We start from the raw sequence: 18377 nt of genomic DNA on the forward strand, positions 1-18377 counted from the left end.
TTGTGCTGAAGCCGGCAGATGTGCCCGCAGGCAGCCAGCCACCAGCCAGCCTTTGAGGAGGCTCTCGTGCCGCACCAGGGACTCCTCGGGACCGTCTCGCTGCTGATGGGGCTCCTCAGCACTGAGGCAGCACGGGGACGATCAGCCCTGCCTCACGTCAGCCATGAACCCCAAAGAGAGCCCAGGCACTAAGAGGCCTCGGACATATAACATGCTCCCTGGCTTCCCCTGTACCCAGGGAAGGTCATACAGTCCCTCTCAGTTCATCCACGACTTGCAGCCCCCATCTGTAGCCATGTGGCAGGAAAAGAAACCTACCTAAGGAACAAGAACAACATACAACAGATAATTTACCTCAGGTTTTTGGGGAAAAAGAAAAAAAAAAGCTGGCAGGTGTGAAGCCTTCTGCAGCATTGAGTCACTGGCAGCCCTCAGGCCTCCCCACAGTGGGCCTGAATGCCCACTACACAATATATGAAAAGTGCTTGGAAAGAAAAGGACACAGATTGAGTCACGGCAGCCCTCAGGCCTCCCCACAGTGGGCCTGAATGCCCACTACACAATATATGAAAAGTTCTTGGAAAGAAAAGGAACGACTTGCAGCCCCCATCTGTAGCCATGTGGCAGGAAAAGAAACCTACCTAAGGAACAAGAACAACATACAACAGATAATTTACCTCAGGTTTTTGGGGAAAAAAAAAAAAAGCTGGCAGGTGTGAAGCCTTCTGCAGCATTGAGTCACTGGCAGCCCTCAGGCCTCCCCACAGTGGGCCTGAATGCCCACTACACAATATATGAAAAGTGCTTGGAAAGAAAAGGACACAGAAGTTATTCTTTCAGTATTAAATCACTGTGGTTGATCCAAACACCACAGAAGCATCCAAATCAAGCTTTTCAGCTGCTCCCACAGACTTCATGCGAGACCCTGCTGCAACATTAACTTTAAAATTAGCACCATTTAAAACACTCAGAAAGTATGATATTGATTTATTTGAACAGATAGGGTTCTGGTTATTTAAACAAACAAGGCTACAATAGAGTCAATGTAAATCTACCTGGAAACTGGTGCACTGCACCGTGGCTAGTTTATTGCTTGGAACATCTTGCCATGAGCACAATGCAGAGAGGTTTTGTTTTGGGGCTGATTGTCAAGGACGTTAGAGCTTAATGTCTCAGGCACAAACAGCCTGCGTTGTCCAAGAGACCACCTCACCCTCCCCGAGCCTGGAGGTGGGATACTCATTTCCCCATCCTGGATTCACTGAGCACCTCCTGGTCCTGCTGGAAGGCTTGTTTCTTCTCATAGTGACTGGAAGGACTGGCTGAACTAGGGTGTTTTTACTGACAGAGCATAAAATTAGAGGAAAAGTTATAACAGTTAACAGGTGTATTATTAAATTGAAAGACAAATAATCCTCACCAACAGTTACCACAACAAAACTTTGAAATGGTGGAGGTGTCATCTTTCATAGCCACCAAGACACTCCTTAAAAGATGTCTGTAATGAACACAAATTATTCTCAGACACCTTCTGCTGGTAATAACAAAGTTCTTATCATTGTATTATGTTAACAAATAGTTTTTATTACATCAAATAAAGGTGTGAATCCACATCAGATTTGACTATTAACACATGATTAACAGCCACACCAGCATGGGCTAAAAGTATGTAGTCTATCTGCTTTTCAGATGTAGTCATCTTTTATATGAATCTTGTATAAAATCTATTGGGAGATCTTTAACAAACAGGACCAAGTCCTGTCGAATTCCCCAGCCATATACTATGAACACAGAGCAGTGTAGCTGTTAATAAGGGTATTCATCATGAGACAGCCTATTTTTGGCATTGTATATGACAGTCTCAGTAACTTACAATTGCCCCTTGAATGTGAACTTATCATTTAATTACACTCTGAGAGACTGCTTTCCCATATCACCCGGCAAGTTAGTTAACCACACAGCAATTCTCCAGCTAATCCAAGTGTGATTGGATCAGTCTAAGTTGCACAACATATCTTTCAATTCCTGGGAACCCCCTATGGAGCAGTCTGTTTATTTCCACCTCTGTTTTTTTTTCTTGAATTTAAATATGCACTGTCAAATGCTCCAAGATTTTGAACAGATAAATAAGTTGCCTAAAGAAAGAGGAATTTCGATTCATCATAAAATACCCAATGTTAAGCCAAATGGACATATAGAAAGCTTCGGAAAAAGTACCAGTAAAACCTTGGAAAGAAAAACAGATCAGTCATTGGCAAAGGTTTTGTTTATTCATAATCACTGTATCTTAATAAAAACAACAGGTGTCACTGGATAATTTACTCATATTTAGTATGTATTAAGAACACACATTTTGCAAAGGATGTGGGGTACAAAGGGCTTTTTTTGGTATAGGAAGCATATGCTTATGTTAAAACATATAATTGTTTGAGATCTTATAGTGGCCCAAGTTCCATTAAATGCATATTTCTGTGTTCCTATTGTATGCTTCATGCAATGTTGACAGATAGCCACAGTGCTCTACCTTGCTGCAATTCAGTTTCATGGGGATACGAAGCAGCTGTATCCTGAGGGACATGGTCAATCTGAAATGACACCTGACTTTCATAACATCATAGTATATCCCCTATAAATAGTTATTATTGTTATTTTTCTCCTTACCTGGGAAGACACACACAAAAAGCATTGCTTCCTGCAAGAGGCTCTCAATCTTTTGCAGACAAAAGCAAGGAAGGCGAGAAAGCGGGGGGGGGAGCAGGGGGAAGGGTGTTGTCTCATTTCTCCCATTCTGCTTCTTAACTGCCAGAACTAACCTACTATTGCTTCCTGAGGCTCTCAATTTTTTGCAGACAAAAGCAAGGAAGGCGAGAAAGGGGGGGGGAGCAGGGGGAAGGGTGTTGTCTCATTTCTCCCATTCTGCTTCTTAACTGCCAGAACTAACCTACTGCACAAGCCTTAAACATCGACACAAGCAGGTGCCCCAGTCACCTGTGAGTTTGGTCTGTACCAATAAAAGTCAGTATGTATTGCCTATGCAGTACATATTACATTCCCTTAGAGAGGCATTAACATGCCAGCTACATTTAAACAAGTGAATGTCTGGCCCCTAATAAAACCCACATAATTTAATACTAATGAGTCTACCAATTATGACCTAGTCTCTGAACTTCCTTTCTGGGAAAAATCATTGGGAAGGTAGTTCAATGCCAACTCTAGCAATTACATTACTGTTCCGATATAGAGAGCCCCAGCTTCACTTCTGGTCATTGCATTAACTGATTTGGGGTGCAGAGGGGAAGGGGTGAGGTGCGATTGTCTCCCTGTCACAATGAACAGAATCTAAACAAGCTTGCTGATCCTCAGACCAATCAGCTGCTTTCACATCTGAATCAGAATATACTGCTGACTTTAATGGTAGCAGAAAAAAGTAGGAGACTGCTTTGTAAGAGATAACTACTGCTAAATAATTTAGTAGTGCTGTTGCTTGGCTGTATAAGGTTTCCCACTTGAGAAGTGCCACAAACCCCATGTTCACCACTGTTTCTTTCAGTATCTATAGGAATCCTCCTTGAGATACATACAGCATGACCGCAACACCTACAGACTGCAAGATGGAGGGCTTTCAATCACCTATTTGCTTCTGGTTGAGCCTGGATGCAGGCATGTTATTTTCTCTGTTTGTGGTAGAACTCAAGATTAGGTGGAAACAAGGTCTCCCTACCCAAGCAAGAAAATACCACTCGGCAGAAACAGGAAGCATGCAGCCAAATTTACAGGGCAGTTCAGTATGGCACCGCCTACAATAATTTTCTTTCTGCTGCCTGCAGCAAGGTTGCCAGCTTAGGTCTCTCATCCTCACTCATCCGCTAGAAGACTGCATCCATTCATCATCTATCCAGAATTGAATTCAGTGCTTAACATATGTGTAATTAATAGGCTCAACTATGACGATAAGCTCCATTTTGAGCTGTCTGTTGAACCACACAGAAACTTTGGCTGGTGGAGAACAGACCCATCTGCCTTCTACACTTGGACCTGCCGCAGTCCCATGTGGCGTTCAGCACAGGTACAATTAGATACCATACCTCTGCCTGTCCCCAGCCACGACCACCATGCTCTGCTTCTGGTATAGACTCCCCCTGGAAGCCCTGCGGGGCCTTCTGGCAGGCAACACAGGATGCTGGTGGTATACCTTTAATTCATGGTGTACCTTTAATTTCTGTGACGTGCTGAGATAATACAGTGAGGAGTTCTTTAGAAATGCTATAAAAAGCTTAAATAAATAGATATTCTCTGTGGTGGGTCCTCAGCTCCGGAACTGACTCTTGCCAGAAATCCATCAGAGCCTGAATCTGGCACGCTCTCGTAGGAGATGCGAGACACATCTTTTTACATTCCAGCTCACTAAATGCAAGTGCCTGGCTAGTTCTGTGAAAAGGGAAAAAAAAAATGCCTGGAACACAAGGGGTCACTCCCTGTGCCAGCTCGAAAGTTGCCTGCCATCAGTTCACTGAGTACTAGCAGTTGGAAAGGACACATAGATACTACAGTGCTAGTGCCTTATAAATACGTACAATAATTAAAGCTAATTTCTACGAGAAACAACTTTGTGATCCTTTGAGACAAAGGGCTCGCTGTGGATGTATGATATTATCTTTGTTATTACTAAATGTTGCATACACTATTGCTGCCAAACATGTTAACTCCTCACCTCATCCCTCAATGAGCTATGACTGCATCTTTAGAAAAAGATTGCTCTGGAAAGGTATGCATTTGATAGTCAAACAAAACAGCCTCAAAATCACTTTAGGGCATTGGAGAAGCGGCTTCTATTCCTGGCCTCTGAAGTCAAATAACTGTCACAACTTTGTCTAAACTAACTAATGCCTAGGGTTTCAAGGTATTTAATTACATAATAAGTAAGTTATAGAAACACAGAGAATAAGTGGAAATGCCTCGCATTCAGAGTCAGACATTTTGTCTCAGAAAGTCTGGCATCCTTAGCTCGCTTAGCAGAGAAGCAAGATGAAGTCAAAATTAGTGTTGTTACATTATTTCTTTTTATAGCAGTTGCCTGAAAGTCCACAAATGCCAGCCCATTAATGTGCTGTCACTCAGTAACATCACCTATTTTGCCCTTTAAGAAAATAGGGTTTTATACATTTTCGAACATCAAAAGCACAGACATTCACTGTTTTAAACTTTTTACAGTGTGACTACTTCCAGTCTCTCCTGCCAAGATGTTAACATTGATAGTTTAATGTGGCTATATATGTATTATTTATTGCATGAAGCACATATTAATTATTTTTATTTTGGCCACAGAGTATTTGTTTAAAAAAAGGCAGAGTTTTACCTTTTGGTTGTTACAATTCTCTCACCTCTTGTCTTTCTAACCATGCTGCAAGTCTGTCAAGAAAAGCTCCAAAATAAATTTAACATTGTAATTATTACAAATAAGTCACACTGGCATTTGTGTAGGAAGACACCCCCCTCCCTGCGTGCTTCTACCACGGTGGCAAACTTATTTCAAAAATTCTGATGAAACGCTTTGTAAATTTTGTTATTCTGTGATGATAATAAATCATTATAGCCTTAAACACTTCTCTAGCTTGGAGCCTCAGTCACAAATTATCTTGTCATTCTGACCAAAACATTCTCCAAAAAAGCTTGACAAGTGCTAAAAGCCAGAACATGAAACCATGTGTTGTTGTGAAAGCAAGATTCAGAAATGTCAATTAATTAGATTAAGAGGCTACTTTTAGCTTTACTTGTGTTGCCAAATAACCCTTAAAATATGCATAGCAGTGGAAGTCTACCTCAGCAATACAGTACTTCTGTGCAAAATAAAGACAATGGATCTGGCTAATAGAGGGAATTATTGTATCTGTCATTCAGACAAGGAGAATGATCTAGAAGCAAATGTCTTGCTTCCCTTTCCACTGTATGGATTCACAAGCAAGATAAATTCTGCCACTTACGAGTTTAGGCACTTTTTTTCCCCCTGAAATCTGATTCAGATTAGAAAATAAAAGTCAAATCACTATTATACATCTCCATAAGTAAAATGTATTTCTAACATCACTCTCTCTGTAGCTGTCTCCCACCTCCCATAAACTATCATCCTTTATTTGCATTTTTGAAGTTCACTTTAGAAAAAAAAGTGGTGCAATTAAATACATTTTTATTCAACTTTCTCATAGCTACCCCTAAAATTTTTATCTTTAAATAATCCATATCCTCAATTTTATTTACACTATAAACTGTTCCTATATTTTAATGGTATGTTTGCTTTAAAAGGGGTTGTTGGCTTTAATAGCTCGGTTATTATCTTTTTAAACTAACATTCCACATTCCTCCTAACTAAATCCTAGCAAATCATCTGTGCTTGCATTTGGAACATACATTCCACCACTGAAAATAAAATTTAAGCCAAATAAATGTTCTGTTCAAATTAATATACATAAAATGAATAGCTAAACATAGATCAATTTTGATGGATTTAACAGTAGATTTGTTAGTGGCAGGAGGGTCATGATATGTAATATACCCGAGAGAATGGAACTAAATAAGTTTAATTTCCTGTAACCCCTATTATTTTGTATTACAATTTTTAATGCTAGAACACTATATCTCTTTAGAAAAAGTTAACTGCTTGTGTTTTTATAAAACATATCTAGGAATGTATGAAGACATATCACTAGTGATATGGATCAGCATAAAGGTACAGGTTAGTACACACATAGGTGGGTAAGTAGGTAAGCAAAATAGGAAGGACCCTGACAGTGGCAGATCTGTAGCTGAAGGAAGTCTGTAAGCCTCAGGTTCTGCCCCAGGACAAGACCATTTTACACCACAGGGCAACCTCGGCTGAATCTTACAAACAATAACTTGCAAGAAGGTAGCATCTCATTCCATTTTTCATTGAAATACATCAAAATGTATTTTCTCATCTTTGCCTTTCCATCCTGTCCTTTCAAAGGACCTTATCTCTTGCAAAGCCATCTTTTCTCAGATAGGAGAGATAGGTCGTGGGCACAGCACAAGACCCAAAGTTACAGTACATAGAATCAAATATGGTATATAGTGGCATCAGTCCTTGAGCAATAACCGATCTCTGAATGACATTTAGTAACTCAAATAATGAGTTTTGGCCTTTAGTTGTAATTCTAATTCTTCAGCTTAAAAAAAAAAAAAATAATCATTATTTCAATAGTTTCATTTCCCCTGTTAACTGGTCCACTGTTAGCCATGTTACAAGCAATGGTTTCTAGCAATTAACTCTGTTCCTCTCTTGCCAGAGCCTGTACAGACCTACAGTCTTCTCCATGGCCTGGACTTACTCTGCTAAGCAAAACTTTCTCCTTCCCCATTCCTTGGCCTTTCCCTTCCTCACAGGGCACCTACATGGTCTTTTGGCTCCTCACTTGGCCTGTGATTAAAAGGTGACTGTATGTAACCATTTCTTGATGCTGTTGAATACATGTTTGAGTCTAGCCTCTGCACACTGGGAAGTGGGACTCTGCAGAGGGTATCCTATGCAGGCCCTTTACTGAAGGGGGAAGGAGACAAGGAAGAGAGATGGAATATTTAAGGATATTAAAAAAAAACCCTAGACATTTAAAAACACAACCAACCAAACCAAACTAACCAAACAAAAAAAAACGAAAACAAAAAAACCCACACAAAAGACCAAGACAGTCCTCCCAATTTTTAGACCCACCGCAAAGTATTCTTAAGTTCTCTGGCCAAGGCTTGTAAAAAGCAGAACATCCTAAATGTTCTAAAAATTTGTATGAGAAGCAGATGGAGGTATTTGCTTACAGAATGAGCCTTAAGTCAAGTGTAACAACTGGAATATATTGTCCACCAAGGATCAAGGCAAAAATTCACAGTGTTAGAGGCACCCTGTGTGCAAAGGTCTTAGGTGCTGTATCTGCAATACACCCCGCCCCTGGCCAAGCTGCCTGAGAAGCGGTAGTGCCTCACCTGGTCTTCAGCTGCTCTCCAGCAGGGCAGGGACCTCTCATGGGTCCTGTGTCCCATATGTCCATTCCCTGCAGACATTCTGGAGACCCCAGGACTTCTTGGGCAGCCTTAGGCAGTTGTTTTGGCACTTAAATCCTGCTCTCAATGTGCTTGGAGAAAGAAGCCCTATGAAACAGTGAACCCTGGCTGAAAATAGAGCAGTTGAGGACTAAGTTAAAGTAAAATTTAGTAACAGGGCCCAAATATTAACATGCTGTATTTATTTCAAACTTATTAACATTCCTATGAGTCTCTGAAAGACTTTATGACTGATACATGGGATTGTGCTGCTATAATAGGCTTCCCTGAGGAGTAAGGCACTTAAATCCTGCTCTCAATGTCTGTGCTTGGAGAAGCCCTATGAAACAGTGAACCCTGGCTGAAAATAGAGCAGTTGAGGACTAAGTTAAAGTAAAATTTAGTAACAGGGCCCAAATATTAACATGCTGTATTTATTTCAAACTTATTAACATTCCTATGAGTCTCTGAAAGACTTTATGACTGATACATGGGATTGTGCTGCTATAATAGGCTTCCCTGAGGAGTAACTAGGACTCCAGCTGTACTGCAGGATATCTTGTACTACATATTATAGGGTTAAATGGTGCTGTCTGTTATCTTCACATGCTGTCTGTTATCTGCACAATGTGCGTATTACGAGTGTAAATGAGGGAGCTCATTTGAGAAACCTGAAGTCTGCACTGAAACACTGAAAAGGTTTGTACTATTAGTGAAAAAGAGTGAAGGGTCCCTTTTTCCAGTTGCAAGTGACTTAGTCATATGATTGATGTAGAAAACTTTAACGCCTCTGCCAGCAAAAAAATGAAGCTGTGTCTAAAGTAACTCTACCTACCAGTGTTACAGAAGTGCAACCTCACCTGAGCACAGAAGGCAGTCACGGCATAAAATGGCAAAATGCAAGGCCATTCACTGCCTGTCAAAAATGGTTAGCAAAGGCAACAATGATGCTAAGCCATGTAGGTCCCTCCCTCTGCTAAAAGAGAGAAAGCTAATATTTCTCCCTATGCAGCATGAGAAAAGCCTGATGAACTGAACTGTTGACAGAAGTGACATGAAATCTCCACCAAAATAGTTAAAATTAAAATAGTCATTACCAATATATGGCAGGAAAGCGGATGCAACTTTGTAGAAAAGAAATGTGCTCTCTGCAATAGTCATGCATACCTGAGATGTTCAAAAAGCATTGTAGGTTACAGGAGCCCTCAAAGTTCAACTTCTGGTTATTCTGCAGCGCAAGTAGGTCAAGAACACCCACGTCAGTTCGTCACGAGGTGCAGTGATGGTGATTGCACTCCTCCTCTGCAAGCTGCTCTGTGCTTAACTTGTAGTTAGAATTGTGTTCCCTTTGATAATCTAATCTCCATGCCCCTTGCTGCAAGTTGAACTGATTAACTTTTGTCCTGCCCTCAGTAGACATGTAGAACATTTGATCAGCACCCATTTTATAACAACTTTTTTTTTAAACATAGCTAAAGACTGTTATCATGTCCCTACTCAGACTTCTTGTTTCTAGACTAAACAAATGCAATTCTTTTAACTTTTCCTCATAGGTCATGTTTGCAAAACCTCTAATCATTCTTGTTGATCTCCTCTGGATTCTCTCCAATTTGCCTCCATCTTTCTTAATGTCACCAACTTCAGCAGAAGTTTTGCAGCTTGGAGAATTGTTTCTTGCTGCAGAAGTCACCTGACACCCTGACCTTTAGCTCAACAATGAGAAATAGCGTACAAGCTTCCTTAAAGAAAATGGTATTACATATATACTGTCATGTATACTTAGTGTCATGCCACCTGCTTGCCACATCAACTGACTACTTTGCCTTAACAGCAACAAAGCAACAACAAACAATAAAAAAGCTTCTTTTGTGAGCTGTTGTATAGAGAGTCTTATTGTATAACTTAAATATACAAGGAAGCACAGCTGAGCTGTTTTAAAATTCTATTAAAAACTCATTTTTTCTCTCCACAGATCAAAAAAAGCAAAGCAATTTCAAGAAAACAAGAACAGACCAACAGAAAACTGTGGGGAAAAAAAGCTGTGTACTCACTGTTAAATAGGTGTTAGCCAAAGTTACAGGGGAGTGAGTAAAATAGCCTATAATTAAAAGAAAGAGAACAGTGCATCAGGCCTTTACCTCAGGCTGAACATTAAAATGAGTGTAAGACTTCTTTCACAGGTCTGCGAATCATACTTCTCACAGGTAGCAACTCACAGAACTTACCTTCTTCACTGAAGTCTATGAAGTCCAACAAGCAGCATTTCCTATGAGGGCAACCAGCAGGGAAATCCAGAGGCTGGTGACATTAGGCACGTTACCCGCCCACCACACAGGAGTCAGTGATGTTCTCCAAACCACCTCTCAGCTGGGGAGCGCCAAGCTGCCTGGCTGCTGATGACCTGCAGGTGAGTTCTGGTGGGCTGAGCTCTGGAGCTCCCCAGCAGGCAGGGGGGCTTGTGGGGTCTGGTCCAAGCTGTGTTGGGGGACACCCGCTACCTGGGTTCAGAAAGAAAACGTGCCGAGAGCCAGGGAGCAGCTCAGCCCACTGGAAAGCCTTCTCTAGAATAGGGCAAAGTGTGAATGGAAGGGAGAGCTCTGGCTGCTGGGCTGCAAGCTGTGATGCTGTGGTCTCCAGCTCCAAGAGAGGGCTTGCAGCTGGGATGCTGAGCAGATGGCAGGCAGCACCTATCTGGGCTCTGTTAGCCAAGAGTGGTAACACAGATGCTTCAGCTGCTCTCCAGAGTATTTAATTTCTAGGTACTTGGTTATGTTGCTGCGTGTCTGACCAGCTTGAAAAAATCCCCACTTGGCCACCAGACCTTCCCTGTTATTTCTAGGGCAGCCTGGGTGCCCAGCAGAGCATTTCTGTCCAGGGGACAGCCCTGTGGAGCAGAGGGGACAGGTCATCAGAAACCTCAGTGGTCTGGTGCTGGGTGTCTCTGATGGGTTTGTGCCATTTATCTCCCCCCATACAACAACCTCGTAGAAGAGAGGTCTGAACGGGTTTGCAAGAAAACACAGCAAATGGCCTGTAACAAGGCTGTCGGAGGAGGGCAAGGAGGAAAGTGTGATTGCAGAGCACACTGCTTACAAAGAGCAGAGTGTGCCAAGCTCTGGGCTGCATCCAGCAGAAGAGGGGTTAAAGCAGCGCAGGAGCAAGGCTAAGAGGGAGTATTACATGTGCCAGAGTGTTTCTATGGGATCAGAACTGTTTACAATATAATGTGCCTGCACCTGTGGGTTGGTGTGGTTTTGCCTGCTGTTCAGTGCTTCCTGAGAAGCTGCTAATATACCATAGCTGATGAGACCCCTGTTTTGATCTCTCCCTCCTTGGAATCTCTTCTAGTGCCTTTAATAAAAGCCCTATTAAGGAAGTACAAGTGGGTACTTTGTGCTTCTTCGATACCTAATTTATATTTTTAACATTAAATACTCAAACACATGCTCTGAATTTGTGCTTTTTTAAAATCTAATAGTTTCTTGCTGGAGACTTACATACATTTTGTATTACATATTTCCTTTTTTTCTTTTGTTTTTTGGGTGTTCTTGCACCCTGCCCAAATCTTATGTTGAAATTAAGAGGCATACTGAAGCCCTGTCATTCAAATTATTGATGGTAACTAGTCTGTCTGGGGGTGATGACTGTATTGAAACACTTATCACATAAAAAAAGAAGCATATGGCATTTACAAAATCTGGGCCAATGGAGAAGGAAAGGGTCATGTTCACTCCCAAAACAGGAGCAAGCATCTCCTGAGGGTTATACGTGGATTCAGTTCAGAGGGAGCTGGAGAATCTCATATACTTTGAAATCATGGGGGGTATGAAATCAGCATAAGTTACAGCTGCCCTTAGGTGCTTTCTTTTGAGTGGTCAGTGCCACAATCATTCAGCAGAGCACATTGATCTCACTGACTTTGGCAGAATTATAGAGGGTCTGTTTGCATGAACCATTGCTGAACAATTTATCTGATGTATTAATCATCTCTTAGATAAGAGTACCCAGACTGTGGATTTTTCTTGTAACCCAATTTCCCCCCCATGGGCTTTTTTTGTTATTGTTGTTGTGTTTTCCCGTGAAATTTTTAAATTGCCTTTTTTTTTTTTTTAATGCTGAGGATCCTAGTGTCCATTTTGAAGCACTGTGAAGTACAGGCTACCACGCAGGAGTGCTCTGCAGTCTTCAGATATGACAGAGGAGTGCTAGTCTCTATTTCCCCTTTCTGACAGCAGCTGTTTTGGAAATTGATTTGTCTTCACGGTGGCAAATAAAAATCAAGACCCTATTTTTCTTTCATCTTCCAAATGCACATGTAAGAGGCAAAAAGTGAACATTTTATTAGAGATTGGAAGAATTAGTGTAATTTATAGGGTTGATGTGGCTACTTTACCCACTCCTAGTAATCCCCCTGGGAGACTGTGTCTATGCTGCTAGTATGGTAACTCAGGTAAGTTTATGGTGTGCTGAGGGCAGTGTCCCAGCCGCCTTGAAGATTAGGTTTCCCTGCCGTGCAGAGGGCAAGCCCTGCTTGTATCAGCTGGGCTGTGCCCTCCAGGGAGCCTCCTCTCTCCGTACCACACAGCCACAGCCTTCAGAAGAGAAGGACTTTCTCAGTCCCACCCGCCTCCCTCCCCACAGCTAGTATGAATTGCTGCTGGTCAGTTTTTCTCGTCCCCAAACTATCCCCAATACCTAGAGAGCACTGAAATACATTTTGCAGAATTTCTCCATCTGCTCTGCCCTTCTCTGCAGCTCCGCGACATTGCATGCTCAACTTCCCGGCACGGTAAATGGGAATTAATGCGGAGAAGTCCACCGCTGGCCCTGACTGGCCAGCCCCTGCCCTCCAGTGTTAATCTGCTGCTGTTCTTCCTCTTTGCCCTGTGCGACACAGCGTTAGAGATGGAGATGTACACTGTAACCCCTGGTTAAGCCATTTCTTGCTTCCCAATTACTGGTGTACCCCAATAATGACTTTTTTAAAGTGGTGTTTAAACTCCAGTAATTTCCAGAGACATTTAATAGGGGGAGCCCATTCTTCTGGGCTCCTCTAAACACAATCCTGTGATGAATTCATGTTGTAGCACAAGCCAGAGTGCACACAGAAAATTTTCAGCCATTCAGAGGTACAAAAAGCAGTAATCTTAGCCTGAAACAATTGTACTGAACTGAAGCACTACTCCTTTTTTCTAGATCTACTTTTAAGATCCCTGTCAAAACAGCCCTTCAAACACATTTGATTGGGTTGGGGCTCATCACGCTGTCACCAACTCACTTTTCATTAGGCTGTTGCTCTCTGTTAGCCTAGCCAAGCAGAAGAACTCAAACACATGCACAAATTAAATCGACATCCAAACTCCACCAATATACAAAGCAATTTAAATGATATTCATTAGAGCGATGACAAGTCCTGATGAGGCTTTCAGGAGCGGAGTCCTTCAGCTTCTGCCGACTCGGTTTCATGGTCATTGAGGCGTAACTGCAGTGACTGTACCTCCAGTTTAGGAAAAAAAAAAGCTGAGAATATGACTCTGCTTCCTGACACACCTACCTCATTCTCCCTCTCTGCACAGGTTTACATCTGAGCACAGGCTTCAGGCTTTTCTTACAGTTCCTCACAGGCTTTATATTACACACACGCTTTAGCAAATCCCCTTCCTTTCCCCACCACCTACAAATGTGCCAATTAAAAAGAATTCCATTTTCAAGTAATTTCATTTCACTTGGCTAGAAAGGTCACTAACTCACAATTATGATGGCTATAAACATGTCCCCAGTTTCCTACTGTGCAAAAATGAATGTGATGTGTTGAAGCTTAATAAAGAAGTATTTTTCATTGTTAATTTATACTAAAGTTTAAAAGTTAGCCTCTCTCCATTTATATTTTTGATATTTAAAAAAAAAAAAAAGATGGACACTATCTTCTCCACAGGGAGTGGAATGGGGCTGACAGGTCTAATACAGGCTTTTCCACAGTGCCAGATCATTTGAAATTCATTTCCCTTGCGACCAAAGTCCTTAATTCAAGCATCAAGAGGTAGGAAATCAGAAAATTAGCGCACTATTTGGTTACAAAGCCCGCTATGCCACTTGCAAAGTTTAAGTGTATCGGGGAAGAAATGCACATCCTCACCGCGATGTGACACTAGGAAAACCCAGCGGGAGACGTGAGGGGCACGTAACCATTTTAGCTTAGGTATGGAAGACACCACTATTAGCTGTGAAGAGCTCCACCACCCACCCCCAGCCCCTGGCTGGGAAACGGCGCCATGACTGGCACTGCCTTTTTTACTTCTTTTTGTTTGCTCTGCGACCACCTTTTTTATATCTTGAAACAGGCTAAGAACTTAAAAACCATGATATACAGAAAATATCTTGCTATATTATTACTCAAAAATTTCTTTTTTTGGCATAGCTGCCTTAGGTTGTAATTTTTAATTTTACTTTTTAAACACCCCTACAATGAAAGATAGGCACATTGGTATATAAGTAAGATTTGCAGTTGCATATTTTCATTTCAATAAAGGTTATACATATGAACTTGGTGAGTGGTCTGGACATACCCATCTATCCCAAAAAGTCTATCTGATTTTAATTCTCTTAAAAGATTATTTAACCAGAAGTGCATTTCAAGCTATAAATAAGGCGAAGTGAACCAAGCAACAGCTGCTGAGGAAGTTAATGTGTCCCACGTATATGTTGTAATATACTGCTGAAAAACAAACAAACAAACAAAATGCTACCCTAACACATGAGCTGGATACTAAGCATAAAGGAAGATTGTTTTAACACGTAAAAAATGAATTTACACCACCACTGTATTTGTGTAGGTACTAGATAATGAATACAGCACGAGCTACGTATTAGTAAAACTTAGTCATCTTTTCCGTGCTGAACATTTAGTTAAAATCATTGCCCCGAACCAAGGCCTGAAAACAGATTGTAACCTCACCGATTATTCCAACGCTTTCAGACATGTATAATGATGCGTTAATACATAATTCTGCTCCCTTCTGTAAATGACCCTGCTTCTTTCTTCCTTCACTGGTAAAAAAATTGACTTCTTATGCAAATACTCTTCCATGAGGGCTGTAGTATCGTACTCTTCAACATATACAAGCTTTTTATTATTACAGGATAATTACTGAAAACTCAACAAAATTCACTGCTACCACACCCCGAACAACAGAGATGGCACATTTCATATTCCGAGATGGCAGTATGATAATTATTTCTTGTTCTTTCATTTACCTACAGCAGGTCAGCCAAGGGCTGGAAGGCACATGTTGGCACAAAGTCCCAGGAGAAGAGAATTTACTGGGGTTTTTTTCTGGAGATCGTATGTATTTACTAGCAATACCCAAGGGAGTTACATATTTGTATTTCTACTGCTAAAACGGTAACTGTCCAGTCAAGTATTAAGAGCTATTTCATCCTTTGCTAAGAGGACAATCCAGTGACTTTTTAAAAGTTGAGTAATCTTGAAACTCTTTTTGTTTTCTACTTTGCTTGATAAATTCTAGTTTTCCCGTATTTCAGCTCTGTGAAGCAGTGTGGGTAACAGACTACCTAGCAAAGCTCCAACATATTCTTGTAACAAAAAGTTACACAAACAAAGCACGCAAAAATAATTGTAATAATTTGATATTTTTCTAGGAAATATATAAGGCTCTCTGGAGGCGTGTTTTAAAATACAAAATTTACAAAATTAAAATACAAATTTATTAATTAAATTTAGCTTTATTACCAGTCGTCTCTGTTCCACTTGCATCACAGTTACTTCTTTTTCTGTTGCAGCTGAAGTAAGAACTTGCAAAATTAAAGGAGGTTCTTCCCTTCAATACATGCCCGTGTTTTTTTAAATCTCAAAGTACAGCCAAATTTTTTGCTGTCATAAAATGCAGTCATATCTGTGTCTAGCTTTATAGAGCAAGATACATAGCCATATTAAAATGCAACAGATAATTCCCATATTGATAACACTAATCTGCCTTGGTTTGGATAAAAAAATGCAGTGTTTACCACAAAAGCAACTGCATAATTGGAACAATATAGTTTTGATTTTAATGCAAAAATAAAATATAATTATTCTAGAAAGATTTCGGTTTCAGAAACAGTTCCTTACACTAGCTTAAAAGTCATATTTCAGTTAATTATAGATTTCTTACTCACTAAAACTTAAAGATACATTCACTGATTTTTTTTTTGCTAAATGTTGACTCCAGTGAACAGCTCTCTAAGATCTGGCATATTGATTTCTTGTTGTGAAGTGAGCTGTTCAAGCTCCATTTAAGATTTTCATCTTGCATGTAGCCCTGAGCACATCATAGCACCATAAATTAGTTAAATTGCACATTTATCACAAATGTTATTTTAAGATACTGCGTAAATGTGATGGCTGGAAGATATACAGTATGCTACAACAAGCCACTACTTGGGTGGGGTTAGACCAGGGTCACCTTTATACACCTGTGATTTAAAGCTCTTCCCACCCCATCACAATTTCATTTTTAAACTCCTTCTTGAAGCATTTTGTTTTCTCTCTCACTCAATCTGCATATTTCTAAATAAAATATCAAATGCAAAGCAAAAGTCAGAACTCGGCTGCAGATTTTAAAATCCTGCATCCACACCTTCATGTTTGTCTAATAGGAAAAAAATTACCTTAACATAGCTAGGCTGGTGATTTGGTTAGCACTAATAGTTACCATGCCAATATACATATCAGTGTATGGATGAAAAGAACATTATTCTAGTTCATTGATTCTCTAAATTCTTTATAATGTGAAATCACATTGGTATGCCAGTCCTGGAGGTTCTGAAATGCAAGCTGAACTTTATTTTAATAAATTTGGGATATGCAGATCCTGACTAGCCATTCATTTGCAAAGTTTCAAGTGTATTTAAAAAATGTATTAAAAAGTCATTTCTGGTGCACATTAACAGATCTGGTTGCTCCCTGAATTTTTACCCAGTATGTCTCCTCACTGCACATTCAGACCTAGATAAGTCAGGCCCAGGAACTGACTTTTACCAGACTAGGTGCAGTTGCATCAGTGATATTTGGTGTTTGCAATCATAGACCCCTTGTCTGTATTTTAAGAATAAGTAGAAGGAACACTGCAAAAGACTCTGTAGTCTCTTGCTTTTACTCCCTCCCGTGTCCCAGATAACGGTATTGCGTACAGAGCTTTTAGCATTACTATTATAAGTCAATGGTGCATCTTAAAAATACATTGATTGACAATATATGCAGTAATCTGCCAGTCTCCTTATGTGTGAATTTCTGGTTTGCAACCAAATACTATATTTAAGCTGTTATAATTTTCAAAGGAGGAATTCTCTGCTGTAGAGGTAAAAAGTTTGGCTGCGTTTAGACTGAGAACATCTATTTGCAAAAAATGTGGACAGCCACCCAGAAGGCTTCATAAAAGACTTCAGCTAGCCAGGTTGCCTCTCCTAACTAAGCAAGGGGGACTCCTGGGATGGTATAGTCAACCAGTAAAACGGCATGCTGCAATTTTATTGCTGGAATTTGAGCTGAGGCCATAAACGTTGACACACAAATGACCTTAAAATCAGATACAACTGTGAGCCAAAAAAGGAGGAAAAAGCCCAGAGCCCTAACCATTAATCCCAGTCACTAGGTCTGCTTGGCAGTATTTGCTATAGAATGAACAGAACACTCCGATACATTTTTGAAGACGTGGCACTGGCCTTTGCAATTACAGAGAAAGACGGAAAGAAAGACAGAAAGACGGAAAGAAAGACAGAAAGACAGACCGACAGACAGAAAGACAGAAAGAACCAAAGATTTAATTAGTTTACTGGAAGACAGTGGATTAAAAAAAAAAAAAATGAAAGGGAACTCTGTACACTTGACATTCGGATGCTAGTTATTACTTGAGACATGATTCTTAAGTGCTGTAATGGTGGTTTTGGTTCCCCTGTAACCATCTCCAGACTCTGAGTTCACCTGACTGGCAAAAGACATTATTTACATGCATAGTAATATAGGTGCTTCGGAGATGCAAATTGTTTTCAATGGTTTTGATGGGATGACCTGTCAACACCGGTAAAAGTCTGTCATTATCACATAAATGCTCCCGCTTGTTTGCGTTTGTTTGGCATGTGTTTATTCATCTTCTTTTCCCCTCTCGCTATCTGCTGTGAATGCTGTACAACAGCAAGTAGGGCCATAAGAGGACTCCCTTCAAAATCACGAAGTTTAAGTCATGGGTCTCAAGTTCCTACTCCTGTCATCAGAAAATGCTGGCTAGATGGAAAGCGATTCTCTAAGCCGTGAAATACCCACCGGTGCAACTCGC

The sequence above is a fragment of the Aptenodytes forsteri genome, unplaced genomic scaffold (assembly GCF_000699145.1).
Source record: "Aptenodytes forsteri isolate BGI_AS27 unplaced genomic scaffold, ASM69914v1 Scaffold356, whole genome shotgun sequence".
In the NCBI taxonomy this organism is placed as follows: domain Eukaryota; kingdom Metazoa; phylum Chordata; class Aves; order Sphenisciformes; family Spheniscidae; genus Aptenodytes; species Aptenodytes forsteri.